Source organism: Macrobrachium rosenbergii, chromosome 10 (assembly GCF_040412425.1).
Source record: "Macrobrachium rosenbergii isolate ZJJX-2024 chromosome 10, ASM4041242v1, whole genome shotgun sequence".
NCBI lineage: Eukaryota > Metazoa > Arthropoda > Malacostraca > Decapoda > Palaemonidae > Macrobrachium > Macrobrachium rosenbergii.
The window spans coordinates 45,359,132-45,374,142 of NC_089750.1; the positions used below are offsets into that span (position 1 = coordinate 45,359,132).

The window sequence follows — 15,011 nt, forward strand, 5'->3', positions numbered from 1 at the left end:
TGTCCTGGGTTACCTGAAAAACAAATGAGTCTGGATGTTTCTCTCTGTCCCATTGTCTCTGAGATAAAACTGCAGTATTCTCAAGTGAAGCCTCCCCAAGGGGACAAACTGCTCGATGGAAGCCAACGTCTCAAGGAGACTCATCCACTAGTTGGCCGAACATGTCTGAAGGGAGAGAAATTTGCCTATTGTCCTTAGACACAATTACACCCTCTTGGGAGATGGAAAAGCCCAAAAAAGACGAGAATTCAGAGTCATTCCCAAATATACTATCTGTTGGGAGGGAGCTAGAGACTTCTGAAGATTGATCAACAGTCCCAACTCCTTTGCTAAAAGAAGGGTCTTTCAAATGTAACCCGTGCAACTTCCTTTGTTGGAGAATGAATGAGCCAGTCGTCCACATAATGAGCAATGTTGATGCCCACGGGTGAAAACTTGAGGGGCTGCTGAAAGTCCGAAGTATAGGGCCCAAACCTGGAAAATCTGGTCCTGAAAAACGAATCTGAGGTACTTCCTCGAGTCTGGATGTATGAAGATGTAGAAGTATATGTCTTGCATGTCTATGAAGACCATCCAGTCCCCTTGATGAATGGATGCAAGAATTGAGCAATTCATCTTCATTCTGAATTTTGTCTTCTGTATGAAGACATTCAGAGCGCTGACATCTAACACTGGCCTCCATCCTCCTGAAAACTTCGGGACCACGAACAAGTGATTGTAAAATCCCTCTGATTCCACATCTGTATCTTCCTCTATAGCTGTTTTTTGAAGGGATGAAACTTCCTCCGACAGGGGAGAAAACTTTATGAGCCTATCGAATAAACAGTCAAGGCGATGGGCTTCTTGACTAAGGGCGGATATTCTTCGAAGGGAATAGATTAGTCATTCTTGAGAACTTGTACGTCCCACTGTTCTGCTCCTCTCTTGCTCCATTCTTCCCAAAAATGAAGGAGCCTGGCACCCATTGCTGCATGGGGAATACTGTCCTCACTTCTTGGAGGAAGGTTTGGTTGACAATTTCTTGATGGCCCTGGAGGAAAAGCAGACATTAGCTCTAGGTCTTGACTGAAACCTTTGCCTGCCCCCTCAAAAGGGGATTCCCCCTTGCAAGTTTTGAGGACTGCGATAGGAGGTCCTGTGTAGACTTCTTTTGTAAGTCTGAGACAACCCCATTAACCACCAATTGTGGGAAAAGGAAGTCACATACTAGAGGAGAGAAGAGAAGGGCCGACTTTTGCGCTGACGTAACCCCTTTGTGGTAAAAGAGCACCAGAGCTCTCTTTTCTTTAAGATGCCCATTGAATAAATGGAGACTAACTCGTGAGAAGCGTCTCTTATCTCTCTATCGATGCAGGATAGCACGCCTAGAAGATCCAAAGAGAGGTCCGCAGGAACTCTAGGATAATCCTGGATTTTCTTGGCAAGGACGCCTACTACCCAATCCAGGAAGCTGACTACTTCAAAAACCTTGAAGATATTCTTCAGTAAGTGGTCGAGATCAGCGGAAGAAAACATCACCTTAGCTGCTGCAAAGGCAGACCTGCGAGAGGACTCAATGAGACCAGAGAAGTCCCCCTGGGAGGAAGCAGACACACACAGGAAAGGAGCTTCTCTGGTAACATATATAATACGAGTATTTCCTTCGCAACAAACACGAAGGGGGATAGCAGAATGCAGCCTTCCCCTGCTCTCTCTGTCTGCTAACCAGCACTCAACTTCACTCATAGCCTTCCTAGCCAAAGTAGACAGCACCAATTTAGGAAGTTTGGACAATTCCGACAGAAGAATACTCATCTGGAAAATCAAAGCTGGTGAAAAGAAATTAGGAAAAGTTTGAAGCAGAAAATGCAAGAGCGCTGAATACAATACACAGCAGTAGGAGTTTCTTTCTCTGGATCCTGAACCTCCTCTTCGGCCGTCGAAACTGGAGACAAGGGCATATCTACAGCACTAGTGGAAGGAGGCTGAGGTTTACAAAAATTCAAGATGTCATCCAGTCGTTGCTGGATGGGAGTCAGAGCCGGATCCACAACAGTTTCCACCGCAAGAGATGAAGCTGTCGCCGAACAATGAGAGAAGGGAAGTTCTGGCGCCAATGGGCACTTGGGCGTCACTAAGAGTTCGGAAGCTACTGGAAGGTCAGGCCCAGTCAGGCGCTCGGAAGCTAGTGGGTACTCGGGAGCCACTGGGTGCTGGGAAGATACAGAGCGCTCTGGAGCAACTGAAAGCTTGGACACTACTGAACATCTGGGCGGTACTGGGTGCTCTGGCGCCAATGGGCGCTCAGGCACTTTTGAAGCTTTAGAGGTTGAAGGAATAGCTGACACTGCTACACTTCAAGATGCCAAAGAACATCTGGAGTGTGCAAGAGCTGAAGGGCATTCGGTCACTAAAGCACTCTTGGAAGCGGAAGGAAGTTCGGGTGCCAACGGGCACTAACACAGCACGCTTACACTTAGAAACTGTTGGAGACTGATCGGGCTCCAAAACAAGACACTTCACAGGAGAAACTTCTGGCGAAAAATGCTCTGGGCTGTCCCAGAAGCTACAAGAGGGTTCAGCCTCCTTAACCTTCTTACGAGGCATCTGAGCGGTGCTAGACACATCCATTGCAGACGTTTTTAGTGGTCTGGATTCATCCTTAAAAGGACATCGGCGCCTGCATTCAGGACTCAATGCTTCAGAGCTGGAGGAAAGAAAGTGTGCATCTAAAAAAAATTACATTTTTACAATAAAATAAAGTTTTACATATGCTTTCCAAGTAATTACATGGCTAAAGTTTCTAGTATCAGCAGCTAAAATTTGAAACTCATAGTAGCAATTCTTTTGTTTTTGGTGTAGGTGTCTAGCCCCGCCCACTTTCATGGAAGAGGAACAACTGAGCAAATAGCTTCAATTTGTTTGTCATTATGTCCACGCGAGGGGAGGAGGGTGGGCTCCCATTCTGTAATTACTTGGTAAGCAAATATAAAACTTTATTTTATTATAAAAATGTCATTTTTATATAAGTGACTTACCAAGTAATTACACAGCTGATTCCACATTGGAAGGAGGTGGGATACATGGACTACTCTATCCCCAAAACATTGTATTCAGTACCCTCATTAAGATTGAATAATGGGGGGGGGACAGGGAATCAGTCTTAGCCGATGGTCCAGTTTAACCAGCGATACCTATATATATATACCTATAAATGCTTATAAATATACAGTATTTCGTTATTTTTATAAAGAATTTGAATAGTAAACAAATGTAGAAATGTTTTAATTAAACCTCATAGTAAAAGATGAAAATTAAGAATAAAACATGATAAAAATGATAGAATTTAGCTGCATATGTAGATGCCTAGGCCAAGACATGAACGCATAATTGTTAAGTAGAAAGAAGCTGAGTCTCTAAAATGAAAATACTCGAGGCCAGATGTGTTTCGGCTTTTGGAATTTTTCAGAACTGTGGGGTAAGGAGCAAAATCAAACATCACTATTGCAGCAAAAACATTTTTTTTCCTTTCTTCTTGTTTTTCATTTTAGTTATTTATTCATTATAGTTTATTATTATCTATATTAATATACAGTTAAATGAATGTGAGATAATTAAGATCATCAATAATAAAATAGTGGGACAATTAAGACCATATGTTACACTAACACATTTTGTTTTCAACAAAAACATTCTGTAAAACGCAAAAATATACGATTAAAATAACTGTAATTCAACTTGTGAATTTTAACAATAAGTAATACTATAAAATGCATTTCATCAAATCGGTCTTGGAGAGGATTGTTCTTTATTGTTACTAAAGTTGTCATTAGTTTGCTGTCGTACATTTGAGGATGGTCCAGAAACAGGATTCACAAGTGATGATGCATCACTATGACAGAATGTGTGGGATTTTCATACCGGTACCACTATATTTAAGTTGAAATTATTGTTAAATTCTTGTTTTCATGAAGAAATAATTCTATAAAGCAAATTATTGAGTAATTTTTGCCATCAGCAGTCAAATAATCACGATCATGGCAACATTCAAACTTAGTGCCATACACACAATTTGTGAACAAATATTTCTATAAATATAACAGAAGTAGAGGGCTGTCACTGGCTAACAGATCACCATGGCAACCAGCCAACCAATCAGGTTTTAGCTGTATTCTGTCTGAGACAGAAAGTTTTAATCATGTGAAGCTGATGATGTAACAATGACCTAATTGCATGTGTTTTGAACACAAGGGATGTGTACCACACACCCCGCGTGAATACCTAAAATCCGTGAATACTTAAAACCCTTCTAAAAACACTTTGAAATGCCTTTTTGATAGTTCAAACAAAAAAATAAAACTCTAAAAATGCTTATACAGGTATTATCCTACTTACAATAGGGTTAGGTTCCAAAAAACCCATCATTTCTTGGAAAAACTTATCTTCAATATAGCCTAGCCTACACTAGGGTATTCAGTACCATGTAGACATATATGGTAGCCTAGCCTAGACTATAAAGTATTACTTTATACATATACAGTATAGTAATTATTAATATCAGTTAATTCTGGAGGTTTATGCAGACTGACTTATGAAAACTCAACACAAAGAGAAACTGAATAACAAACAAGAATCAGCTTAGCCTACACTATGGTATATCATATACATATACGGTAGCCTAGCCTACATTATACAGTACTGTACAGTGTACTCTATATTTACATATTAATATCGTATTATGCAAACATCAACATAACGAATATGCATCTTTTCAATGGAGCTTTAAAATTTTATGCTTACTTCACTGTATCCAATAAAATTGTATATATTCTTATACTGCTTTTGTATTATAAACTGAAATCATAGCGATCAATGTTTTGTTTTGGAAATCGATTACATGGTAAGTTTATTTTGCCGTATTCAACTCAGTTCAGAGGGCTTTTCTTGCTTCTAGTCAGTGTAAATCAGTGGTTCTCAACCTTTTTATTACCGCGCCCCCTCTAATAGCTGGTCCTTCCCTCCACGGCTCCCTTGCATCTATGAGTAAAATTCCCTCCCAGATTAGGAGGAAATAAAAAAAAGAGAGAAAGAGAAGGAGTTTCGAGGGACAGGGAGGGAGGTAAATAATTACAATATAATGGTAAGCCTAGCGAGTCTAACTAGAGTGGTAGACTTTAGGAAACTAACGTTAAAAGGCGATACTTTTTCATTTTTTTCATAAACTTCTGGATATTAGTTCCTCACTCTTGTTAAGAAAATAACGAATATAATTCTAGAATTCTTTAATTTTCCCTAGGCATTGCACCTCCCCTGGAAATTGCTGACGCCCCCCTAGGGGGGCGCGCCCCCCAGGTTGAGAACCACTGGTGTAAATGAATCTCAAGATACTTTATTTATATGGGCCAAGGTTATTTTTTATTATACGAAGTGTTTTTAAGGTGAAATATAACTTAAATATGTCTCGTTGTGAAATTCATTTAGCTATTTTCTTGTTAATAGATGATGTTGGCCGTTTGGGAGCACGTTTGTTTTGCGTAAAAAAAATAATGATTCCGTTCGCTATTTTCACTTGATTTCATCAAATTTGAGCTTTACGTATTTATCTTTTATGGGTGTGAAAACAGCAGTAATGTGTGTTCTTTCATGCCCAGTAGTTTTGATTAAAATAATCTCTCCAATTTCATTTACGGTCGAGTTTCATCCATGCTGCTGATGTGCAACAAGTTATAGTCATTAGCTGCTTGAACATTGTTTTCTCAGCTTCAGCTACAACTTGCAGCTTAAATTTAGCAGTATATTTTCCTTGACGATCTTTTATCCATAGTGAATACGGGTATAATGTAAAAATATATCAGCTCTATTCTACTTGCCATCATTTGTAACATAACTAAGGTAATTGTTTACTACTATATGATGGTTGAAATACAAGCAAAACAGCTGTTGTTATCCAATTCGGTTATAAGCAAAACACAGTTTCTTGTTCGGTTGTTTATGGCTGTACACATTTACACAAGAGTATAATGTTACTAACAATACTTTTATCAATCTCTATTACTTTTTTAACTAGAAGATGGGATAAAGAGATGGAGGAAAATAAGTTGGTCTATTGTAATTTGGTCTCTCTCACTGCCTGTGCTCGTGCGATATTTAAAAATACTTTATGAATATTGTTGTATCGATATTAACTGATTACCGTCACAAAATCGAATTATCGTACGGCAAATTATCGTAACTCGAGCACTACCTGGGTACCTGAGTATTTTAATAGTTTTATCACAAAAAGTGCATTTAGTCATGACAATGATATGAAAAGACAGTAATTAGTGAACATTTCTCTGTGAAAAATACCACGCATGGGCAAATTTTCCGTGAATAATGTGTATATATGTTCCATAGTGAAATCCACATATAGCGAGTCCACAAATCATGAGAACGCGAATACGGGGGTTTACTGTGTATGTATGTATGTATAGCCTACATATATTTATATATACAGATACATACACTATATATATATATATATATATATATATATATATATATATATATATATATATATATATATATATATATAAATATACACCCATATACACACAGTCACAGTGGACCCCCCGTATTCTTGAGAGATGCATATCACTACCCTCCACAAATGCTTAAAACCCCCTCTAAAAATGCTTATAACTGCCCATTTAGATAGTTGAAGACACCAAAAAACCCTATACATAAGTATTTTAATAGTTTTATCACAAAAAGTGCAATTCGTCATAAAAATTATGTGGGAATACAGTAATTTGTGAATAATTCTCAATGAAAAATACTGCGAATAGGCGAATTTTCTGCTAAATAATGTGTTAGCCTATATGTTCCACAGAAATTTGTGATATACAATGTATATATATATATATATATATATATATATATATATATATATATATATATATATATATATATATATATATATATATATATATATATATATATATACACATAGCGCTGATAACCGGATACCAGCACACACAACCGGTGATCAGCGCTATTATCGCTGATTTTCAATTGTCTGCAATTTTGGTTATCATCACGGAACGAAACCCCATAAAATAACCAGGGACTGCCTGTATGTATATGTATGTATGTATATATATATATATATATATATATATATATATATATATATATATATATATATATATATATATATATATATATATATATATATATATATAATATATGTTATTCCACAATCTAAGTTAGTTACTGTTCCTCTGTTCTGTCATGTACCTTTTCCTTTTTATTTACCAAAGCTAAAAAAAAATTTTCATTAATATTTTTTATTTTATATGTACTGCTCTGTATTTATACTGTACTAAACTGAAATGCTTTTAACTTGTAATTGACTTAACTTGTGCACAGTATGTACAGTTGTTACGAAACACTATTGTCTGGAAGAGTAGGAAGTGCCGTAGCCAATCACCAAGCATTAACAGTTTTACCTACCTGCTGCCTGACTGGTAGCTACAGTATGATGCTTTGTATGTTTTTTAGGAAAGAAAAGACATGAGAAAGGTAAACTTTATGAAGACAAAAGCTGCATTACTGAAGAATAATTGTGTTTACATTGTAAATGACAGAGAAAGAGAGAGAGAGAGAGAGAGAGAGAGAGAGAGAGAGAGAGAGAGAGAGAGAGAGAGAGAGAGAGAGAGAGAAATTGCCAGTTTCCTCTATGCAGCTCAATTCTATCCTCAGGAGATTAAAGAGATGAATTTTGTTTTGAAGGTATGTCAACGCAGTGCTAGTAAATATCTTCTGAAGCAAAAAAAAAAAAAAAATTTATTTTGTTGCTGAAGAATCTGAACCAACTATTTTGCACTCAAAGAAATGAGAAGGAATTCATTTTATTCTTCATGTAATCAGTAAAATACATACACTTAAAAACCACGATTGCCCACTTGGCTATGACAGTGAGGATGGGTCTATTCCAGCTCTAATATATATATCTGAAAACAACAGATGTATGTATGTATGAGAGGCAATAGACTTCTATCCTTCTCTTGGTTAGGCCGACAATGGTACCTCATTCTTATTAGAGGACCTGGGTTCATTTCCCACTACCGCACATTAGAATTTCTTCATATTTCATGCACTAGGATCTTAAGGCTTTGTAGAGACAAGCGTATCCAAAAAAGTGCGAAGAATTCGAAAAAGTTAAGACAGCATTGTGTGGCTATTACAATTACATATGTATCTGGTAAAAGTGACCAGCAGATTCTACACACACGCACACACACACACACACACACACACACACACACATATATATATATATATATATATATATATATATATATATATATATATATATATATACATACATATAATATACACAGGTGTATATATATATATATATATATATATATATATATATATATATATATATATATATATATATATATATATATATATATACAGGTAGTCCCCAGATATCGGTGATCCGGTTTTAAGGCACTTGTCTAGCAACGATGATACTGGATTTTCAGCGCTGATATGTGCTGCTCCCCAGTTATCAGCACCGAGACCCACGGATAAACACAGGTGGTCTACCTACCTACCAAACTGTGTGTCATTTACAAGGGAAAGAGAAAGTGAAGTGGCTACATTTTTTCCTAAGTGTATCTATGCAGCATATGTTGTTACAATATTGGGAAAAAAGGCAGATAATTGCTTTTGGATAACTTGTCAATTTAAAGTGTGATGGTTGTTAATTATAAGCATACTGAGTGTTTACAGTTATGTAGTATTGATCAGATTAAGTGAGGAATGGTGCAGCGATGCCACTGAACACCCCTAGATTTTTTACTCACCCTTATCCAGATTTCATGACTATCCAATAGGCCCTTGGCTCTATTAGTCCAGATAATTAAAGGATTACTTGGAGAGAGCATCAAATTATTTTTCTCACCACATATTGTTATTGCTTGGCATTTTGTTATTTTAATGTGAGACAAAAAACATTTCAATATTCTCAAGTTTGGTGAGAGTAGGCCTACATCACATTAAATTCTGCATACCCACATTGTAATTCTAAACAAATAAAGGTATGCAATTAGCTGTTGTAGTGGCATTGCAGCCATCCACTACCACCATTTCATAATGGTTGTTAACTTTTATGTAAATTAAGGTGTTACAGGAGTGCTCCTGCGTATACAGTAACACCATGAGTCAAAAGTACTGTATCAGTGTACTATGTACTTTTTGGATGTTGTGGGGTACAGGCTATCATTTTTCTATTATAACAGCAAAACCAGCCTCATGACAACCCACAGACATGAAGCCTCTATTGTAAAGACTAACTTGGCAAGGCAGCCAAAGCTTCTCTTATTCTTGAAAATTATTAGTCAGATGAAGATTTTTTAAAGTTAGCTTGCCACTGCTGACAAATTGCAAGGCCTAAGTGACAAACTCAACTATTGAATGAATAAACTTTCAGATCTACTGTATTTCTAGACATTAGGTTAAAACCGAAATTACCCCTATAGTCAAACCAAAGTTACTATGAACATGGAGTAAGCTTTATATTTGCCACTTTTCCCAGATTTGATTTACAAAATCTTGACCTAAGTTGGGATATCATGTAGATATGGCAGAAACACTGTCACCTCATCTCCATACCTGGTCAGAAAAGGTAGGCAGCTTGACACTATTGATCTGTGTATCTAATCATGAAAACGTAAAATGAACAAAAGAACTTAAATCTGATGAGGAGTAAAGGATGATATACAGTATATAGTTAAAATAAATTACAATAAATGAATAATTAAAATCATAAACTGTTTTGATCACTGGTTATGATGCAGATGGTTTCATTTCTAATCATCTAAAATGAATTATTCAAATCCCAAAATCTAGCCCAGACTTACTAATAAAAAAATCATATGACACATTGAAATTAAAAAAAAATTTATTGGCTCCTCAAGTGATCATAGATTGTAGATTAAGGCAGCCTTGTCCCAGAATGGTCTCCTATCTCTGGGCAGCCCATAGACGGGATAAGTAGGATTTTATGACCAGATTAAAGAACCCTGAATTGAGGGAGGCAGATTAACTTGACCCAGACTGTAAGTCAGGAAGAAGCCTGGCAACATAGCTAATGGCAGCAATGTTCATAGTCATTTTGGTTTAACTATTAGTGCAGTACTTATCTACCATAACTAGGAGCTAGACGAGGTGTCTGGAACTACAAGGATTAAGCCTAGGTTTGTGCCCAATATGTCTACCTGGCTGCAGAGCTTAGCCAAGGCCTAAGACTGGTGGCTAAGCATGCCTAAGCTAATTGGTTTGGTAAATTACCATAATACTGTATTGAAAGGCAACATCTTACCCCTGCCAAGCCCAGTCAACTTTAGCAACTTCAACAATGTGATATTCAGTAAAATCATAAATGCTTGGCTAAGCCAATACAGCTTAGTACAGATTCTCCTCCATATCAATTGGTGTAACCTGAAACTAAAACAACATAGCCTAGTCTATTAGTGTTATGAAGCAAGTTATTTTATCTATCGACATAAAAAATATAGATTAATCATAGTTTTTATGTGATTTGTCAAATGATATTTATTTCATCACAAATGTCTGGTTAAGTCATCACAGCCTGGTTTATGCTGTATAAAAGAGGGGATCCCAGTGATACCATAACTGCAGGGTCTGGTTGGATGAAAGAAGGTCTATGCTGTACATCTTGTTTTCACTTCTTTTAATTCATTTCCCCTACCAAAAACACCATTTCCCACTGGGTGACCCCAATTAATGCTAGATTTGGGGGGCTGAAATGGATATACCCAGCATTCCATACAGAAATTAATAAAAAAAATTAGAATCACAACTAAAAAAACTATCAAAAACCTGTATTACACTAGTTTTTAAATAGGCTAAAAGGTGTACTTGAAACTGGGCCAATTTATTTTCTGCTGTCATATTGTAATGCCTTATTCTAAAAAGCAGGCCTATGAACCAAGATCTTAAAGGCTGTTGGCTAACCATAAGTAGGCCTAATTAGTCCTAGCCTTAAACTAATTTATCAGGAAGACAACAAAGGAATAATCTATTTAATCGAAGACAAACTGCACGATGGGGGGAAGACTGGCATAGTAGCCTACTGTGCCTCGTAGATAAAACCACCGTAATGCATATTACGAGTCTGGTTAGGTTAGGTTATGTTACCACAGGTAATGACTGGCGTAGTTACACTCAGTAACCTACACAGTGGTCCTGAACCGGGTTTTTCACTTAATCCAAAATTAGAGTTCCGAGGTGTCATCCGGGGTGTCAAAGTTCAGATTGCACGAGCGGTCATGGTATCCTGAGCCGTAATAAAACAATGGAAAAGCCTGGGTTCACCGCCAACTGCCCGAGACATCTTAACCGCTTAAAGCATACCAGCAACACAAAATTCCTACATAAAATAATTCGAAGGTATCCAGAATCTACAGTTTTATGCAGACTGAAGCATTCAAGTAGCCACAAACAGGCTGAAGCATTAGCTTCTTCTTTGGGACCAAATACATAGCCTAGCCTAGGTCGCTCAATGACAGAGGCTCGAGAAGGCAGGTGAAGGTGGATGTGATCGTTACACCCCTCAAATCAACCTTAATCTCCTTGGAAAGACAATGTGGAAGAAACTAACCTGTATGTTCTGCTGCTGTAAATGTCCACAATTAATCACTCCACAATGTTATTTAATCCTTACGTCGCAATTTAAAGGACCGGGTCCAAATTTTTCGCCTCCCAGCACTCACACACCCTTACACAACCAAGCACAACAAACGACTGCCAGGGGAAAAATAGACGTAGAAACTCTCATCGCCGAACGATCAAAACAATCGAAATAAAACAGAAGAGCGTCGTAATAGACGGAGAGGGTTTACGGTATTTACATAGATCCCTAACTTATTTTGAAACGGCCTCTTTATCTGTGAGATTTTCTTTATACGGTAGTATTTATTGCATAAAAAGAGTTTAATATACAAGATCTGATCATTTACTTAACATATAATTCATAGGCTTATGAGAAATCGAAGAATAAAAGTCTACAGTTATTTATAGTCGTAGGAAAGTTACATATCTATTCTGAAACATGAGGCTCTCAAACTCTGATTCTTTTTGTCGGAAGAGGATTAGATCTTTATTGTCTAACGGTAACCTTACACTAACGCTATAAGTGAGTTGTATGATTAAACTGAGAACGTTTCAGAATTATAGGCTATTTTGCTTAAAATATATGACAAAATTACAACGAAGAAGTGATAGAAATAAATTATTTTTTTGTCTTAAAATGTGGAACGTCTTGCTCTTGTGATTTTAAAGCGTAAACCTTGGATACCCTGACTCGCCCTACAACGTTTATTTATCATTTGAACCAATCAGACTGGCAGATATTACTGTATGCAAACGGACTTATTGAAGTTTAATTGAGAAGACTATTAAAAATAAATCAATCGTTTACAATTAAATATATAAAGTATACTATATAACGCTTTCCTGATAAGTGGGTATTTCAGAGACAGACTGGTGTCCTACATAAACGTTGCGCACGTTCCTGAAAAACCCAAGTTGATAAACGCCCATGCCAGTGGCACTTATCACCGTTGACGATTAACATGATGCGAGAAAGATCAGTCTTTTATCATCACCATCACCATCTTGTTATTTGAACATTATAGTTTCTAATTATCGTGAATAACCATGTCATAGCTGTTTTTAAATGGATGATCTTTCATTTCTCCCCGGATATGACGAGCAATATCATGTTTTCAATTTTTGGGAGAACTTCGTTAGAAGTAGCCTACTCGTATCGTGATGTTTGACGTAATCCTCTTTCTAATATTGTAGTTGCATCTTGGCTCCATTAATCTACTGTATAGTCATTCATGTCACTATGGCTAGCTATTATTTCTGTTGCACATTACTGTAATGTGCTTTGAGCCTTTTGTTGTCGCAAGAAGAGAGATACGCAACTCTCTTATTTGACCCGTTTCGACACGAAAGTGACATGCTGAGGGAAATGTGGTTGTAGGTAGTCGACCGGTATGTGATTGGAAACATAGTGATAAGTAACGCAAGTAATATATAAGCACATGATCACAAGGCCGCCCTATTTCTAGCTACCAAAGCTTGAATCTTATCGGGTTCCCCGTTCATAAGAGAAAAAGAAAGAGAAGTCTTCTGCGTCACTGCAGAATATTACAAGTAATGTGTGCATTTTATAAGTGTCTCTCATATAATGATAAAGAACTAGGACGCAAAAGAGCAGAAATGTTAAGAAATAAAAATAGGATATCAATATTACACGTGCGAATTCAAGATATAAATTGCGCAATTAACTGTTCCACATGCATATTATACACGGATGCTAAGGTACTAGGTGGCAAATGAATATTTCAAACAGAATATTATAATTCAAAAGATATATATATATATATATATATATATATATATATATATATATATATATATATATCTATCTTCTTCTTCGTTTAATGTGCTTTTTCCCATTTTTCATTTATGGGGTAAGCACGATGCCTTCTTTATGAAGGACTTTGATTTGGCGTTGGGGTAGGCCGTAGCCTCGATCGGCTGCCCTGCCTGACATCGCTTAGACCCCAGTAGCACATGTGTATATGTATCGTGCCAAATCCCTAGCTCCATTTCCCCTAGCAGCAAGGAGACGTGAGTGGTTTAGGACGACAGTTCGAGACGTGTAAGGCGTCTGTTATGTTTTTTTTTTAGAAGATGTTGGAGTGGCTTTGTTTGTGTGTGCATTAGTCTGTAACACCCATTTGCTTTCAGCAAACCTATCCGTTGATTACATACATAATCCTGGGGTGTCTACACAGATAGCAAAGTGTCCGCCCTCTGACTGGCCGGCTGCAGATTTGAACCCGCAACACAGACTTCTTATGAAGTCCGAGTCTGCTGCTCTACCGACCGAGCCATCAAGGCTCCAAATATATATATATATATATATATATATATATATATATATATATATATATATATATATATATATATATATATATATATATATATACATATATATATATATATATATATATATATATATATATATATATATATATATATATATATATATATATATATATATATATATATATATATATATATATATATATGTATATATATATGTTATATATATATATATATATATATATATATATATATATATATATATATAGTAATGAAGCTACAAATGTTGTTTAATATCCAATTCATGCTACCTCGGGAATATCCCCGATGGGGAATTATCACCGAAGGGGAATTTTTATAAGTGATAACTGGATCAGTTCCGCAGGGTCCCAATCCCTCGACACAATACTTTCCAACAACTCCAGTCGATGGTCAAACCAATGAGCCACCACCGGGTCCCGATCCCTCGACACAATATTTCCCAACTCCAGTCGACAGTCAAACCACTGAGCCACTTATAAAAATTCACTTTCGGTGGTAATTCCCCATCGGGGATATTCCCGAGGTAGCTTGACTTGGATATTAAACAACATTTGTAGCTTCATGATTGTATATAAATCACGGTGTGATAAAAATTTCTTATATATATATATATATATACACAGCCATTTCACGTGGTTGGCTTTTCAGGATGTTGATAAGGTACTAGGTTGGTGTTTACATGAGATGAGCTCTGTGTGCAGATTGAGTTTATTTGGAGCCTGGAACTGAAAGCCAGACTTGGATAGGATGATAGGAGTGTTTCATCGGCTTCTAGGTAAGCCGGCTCTAGCCTGTCAGTGGAGCCCAGTCATCTTGTTTGTGTAGTTGTATTTTGAATAGTGTATCCTTATCTTTAAGGAAAGGGTAGGGTCTACTGTATGAGGTCGTTAGAGGAGACTTGTGGGGATCGTTTTATAGAATGCCAAAGCAGCAAGTTCACAGGTGATTTGGTAAGTATTGTTTTTCATTTGCTTGTAAGTTTGTAAGCATAGATTATGAGTCACAACGATTTT

At 36.7% G+C, this 15,011-nt stretch overlaps 1 protein-coding gene across 6 annotated transcripts in view; it reads right to left on the reverse strand.

Moving 5' to 3' along the window:
- Positions 1 to 11,814, reverse strand: part of LOC136842616 (transmembrane and coiled-coil domains protein 2-like) — a 499,544-nt gene extending 487,730 nt beyond the window's left edge. For 5 of the 6 annotated variants that reach the window (XM_067110218.1, XM_067110216.1, XM_067110217.1 and 2 more), the window contains exon 1: positions 11,657 to 11,805. The gene's annotated coding sequence lies outside the window, so the exon portion shown is untranslated. Of the gene's footprint in view, positions 1 to 11,656 lie in introns of all 6 variants that reach the window. The other variant, XM_067110211.1, reaches the window with a different exon arrangement.
- Positions 11,815 to 15,011: the final 3,197 nt, after the last annotated feature.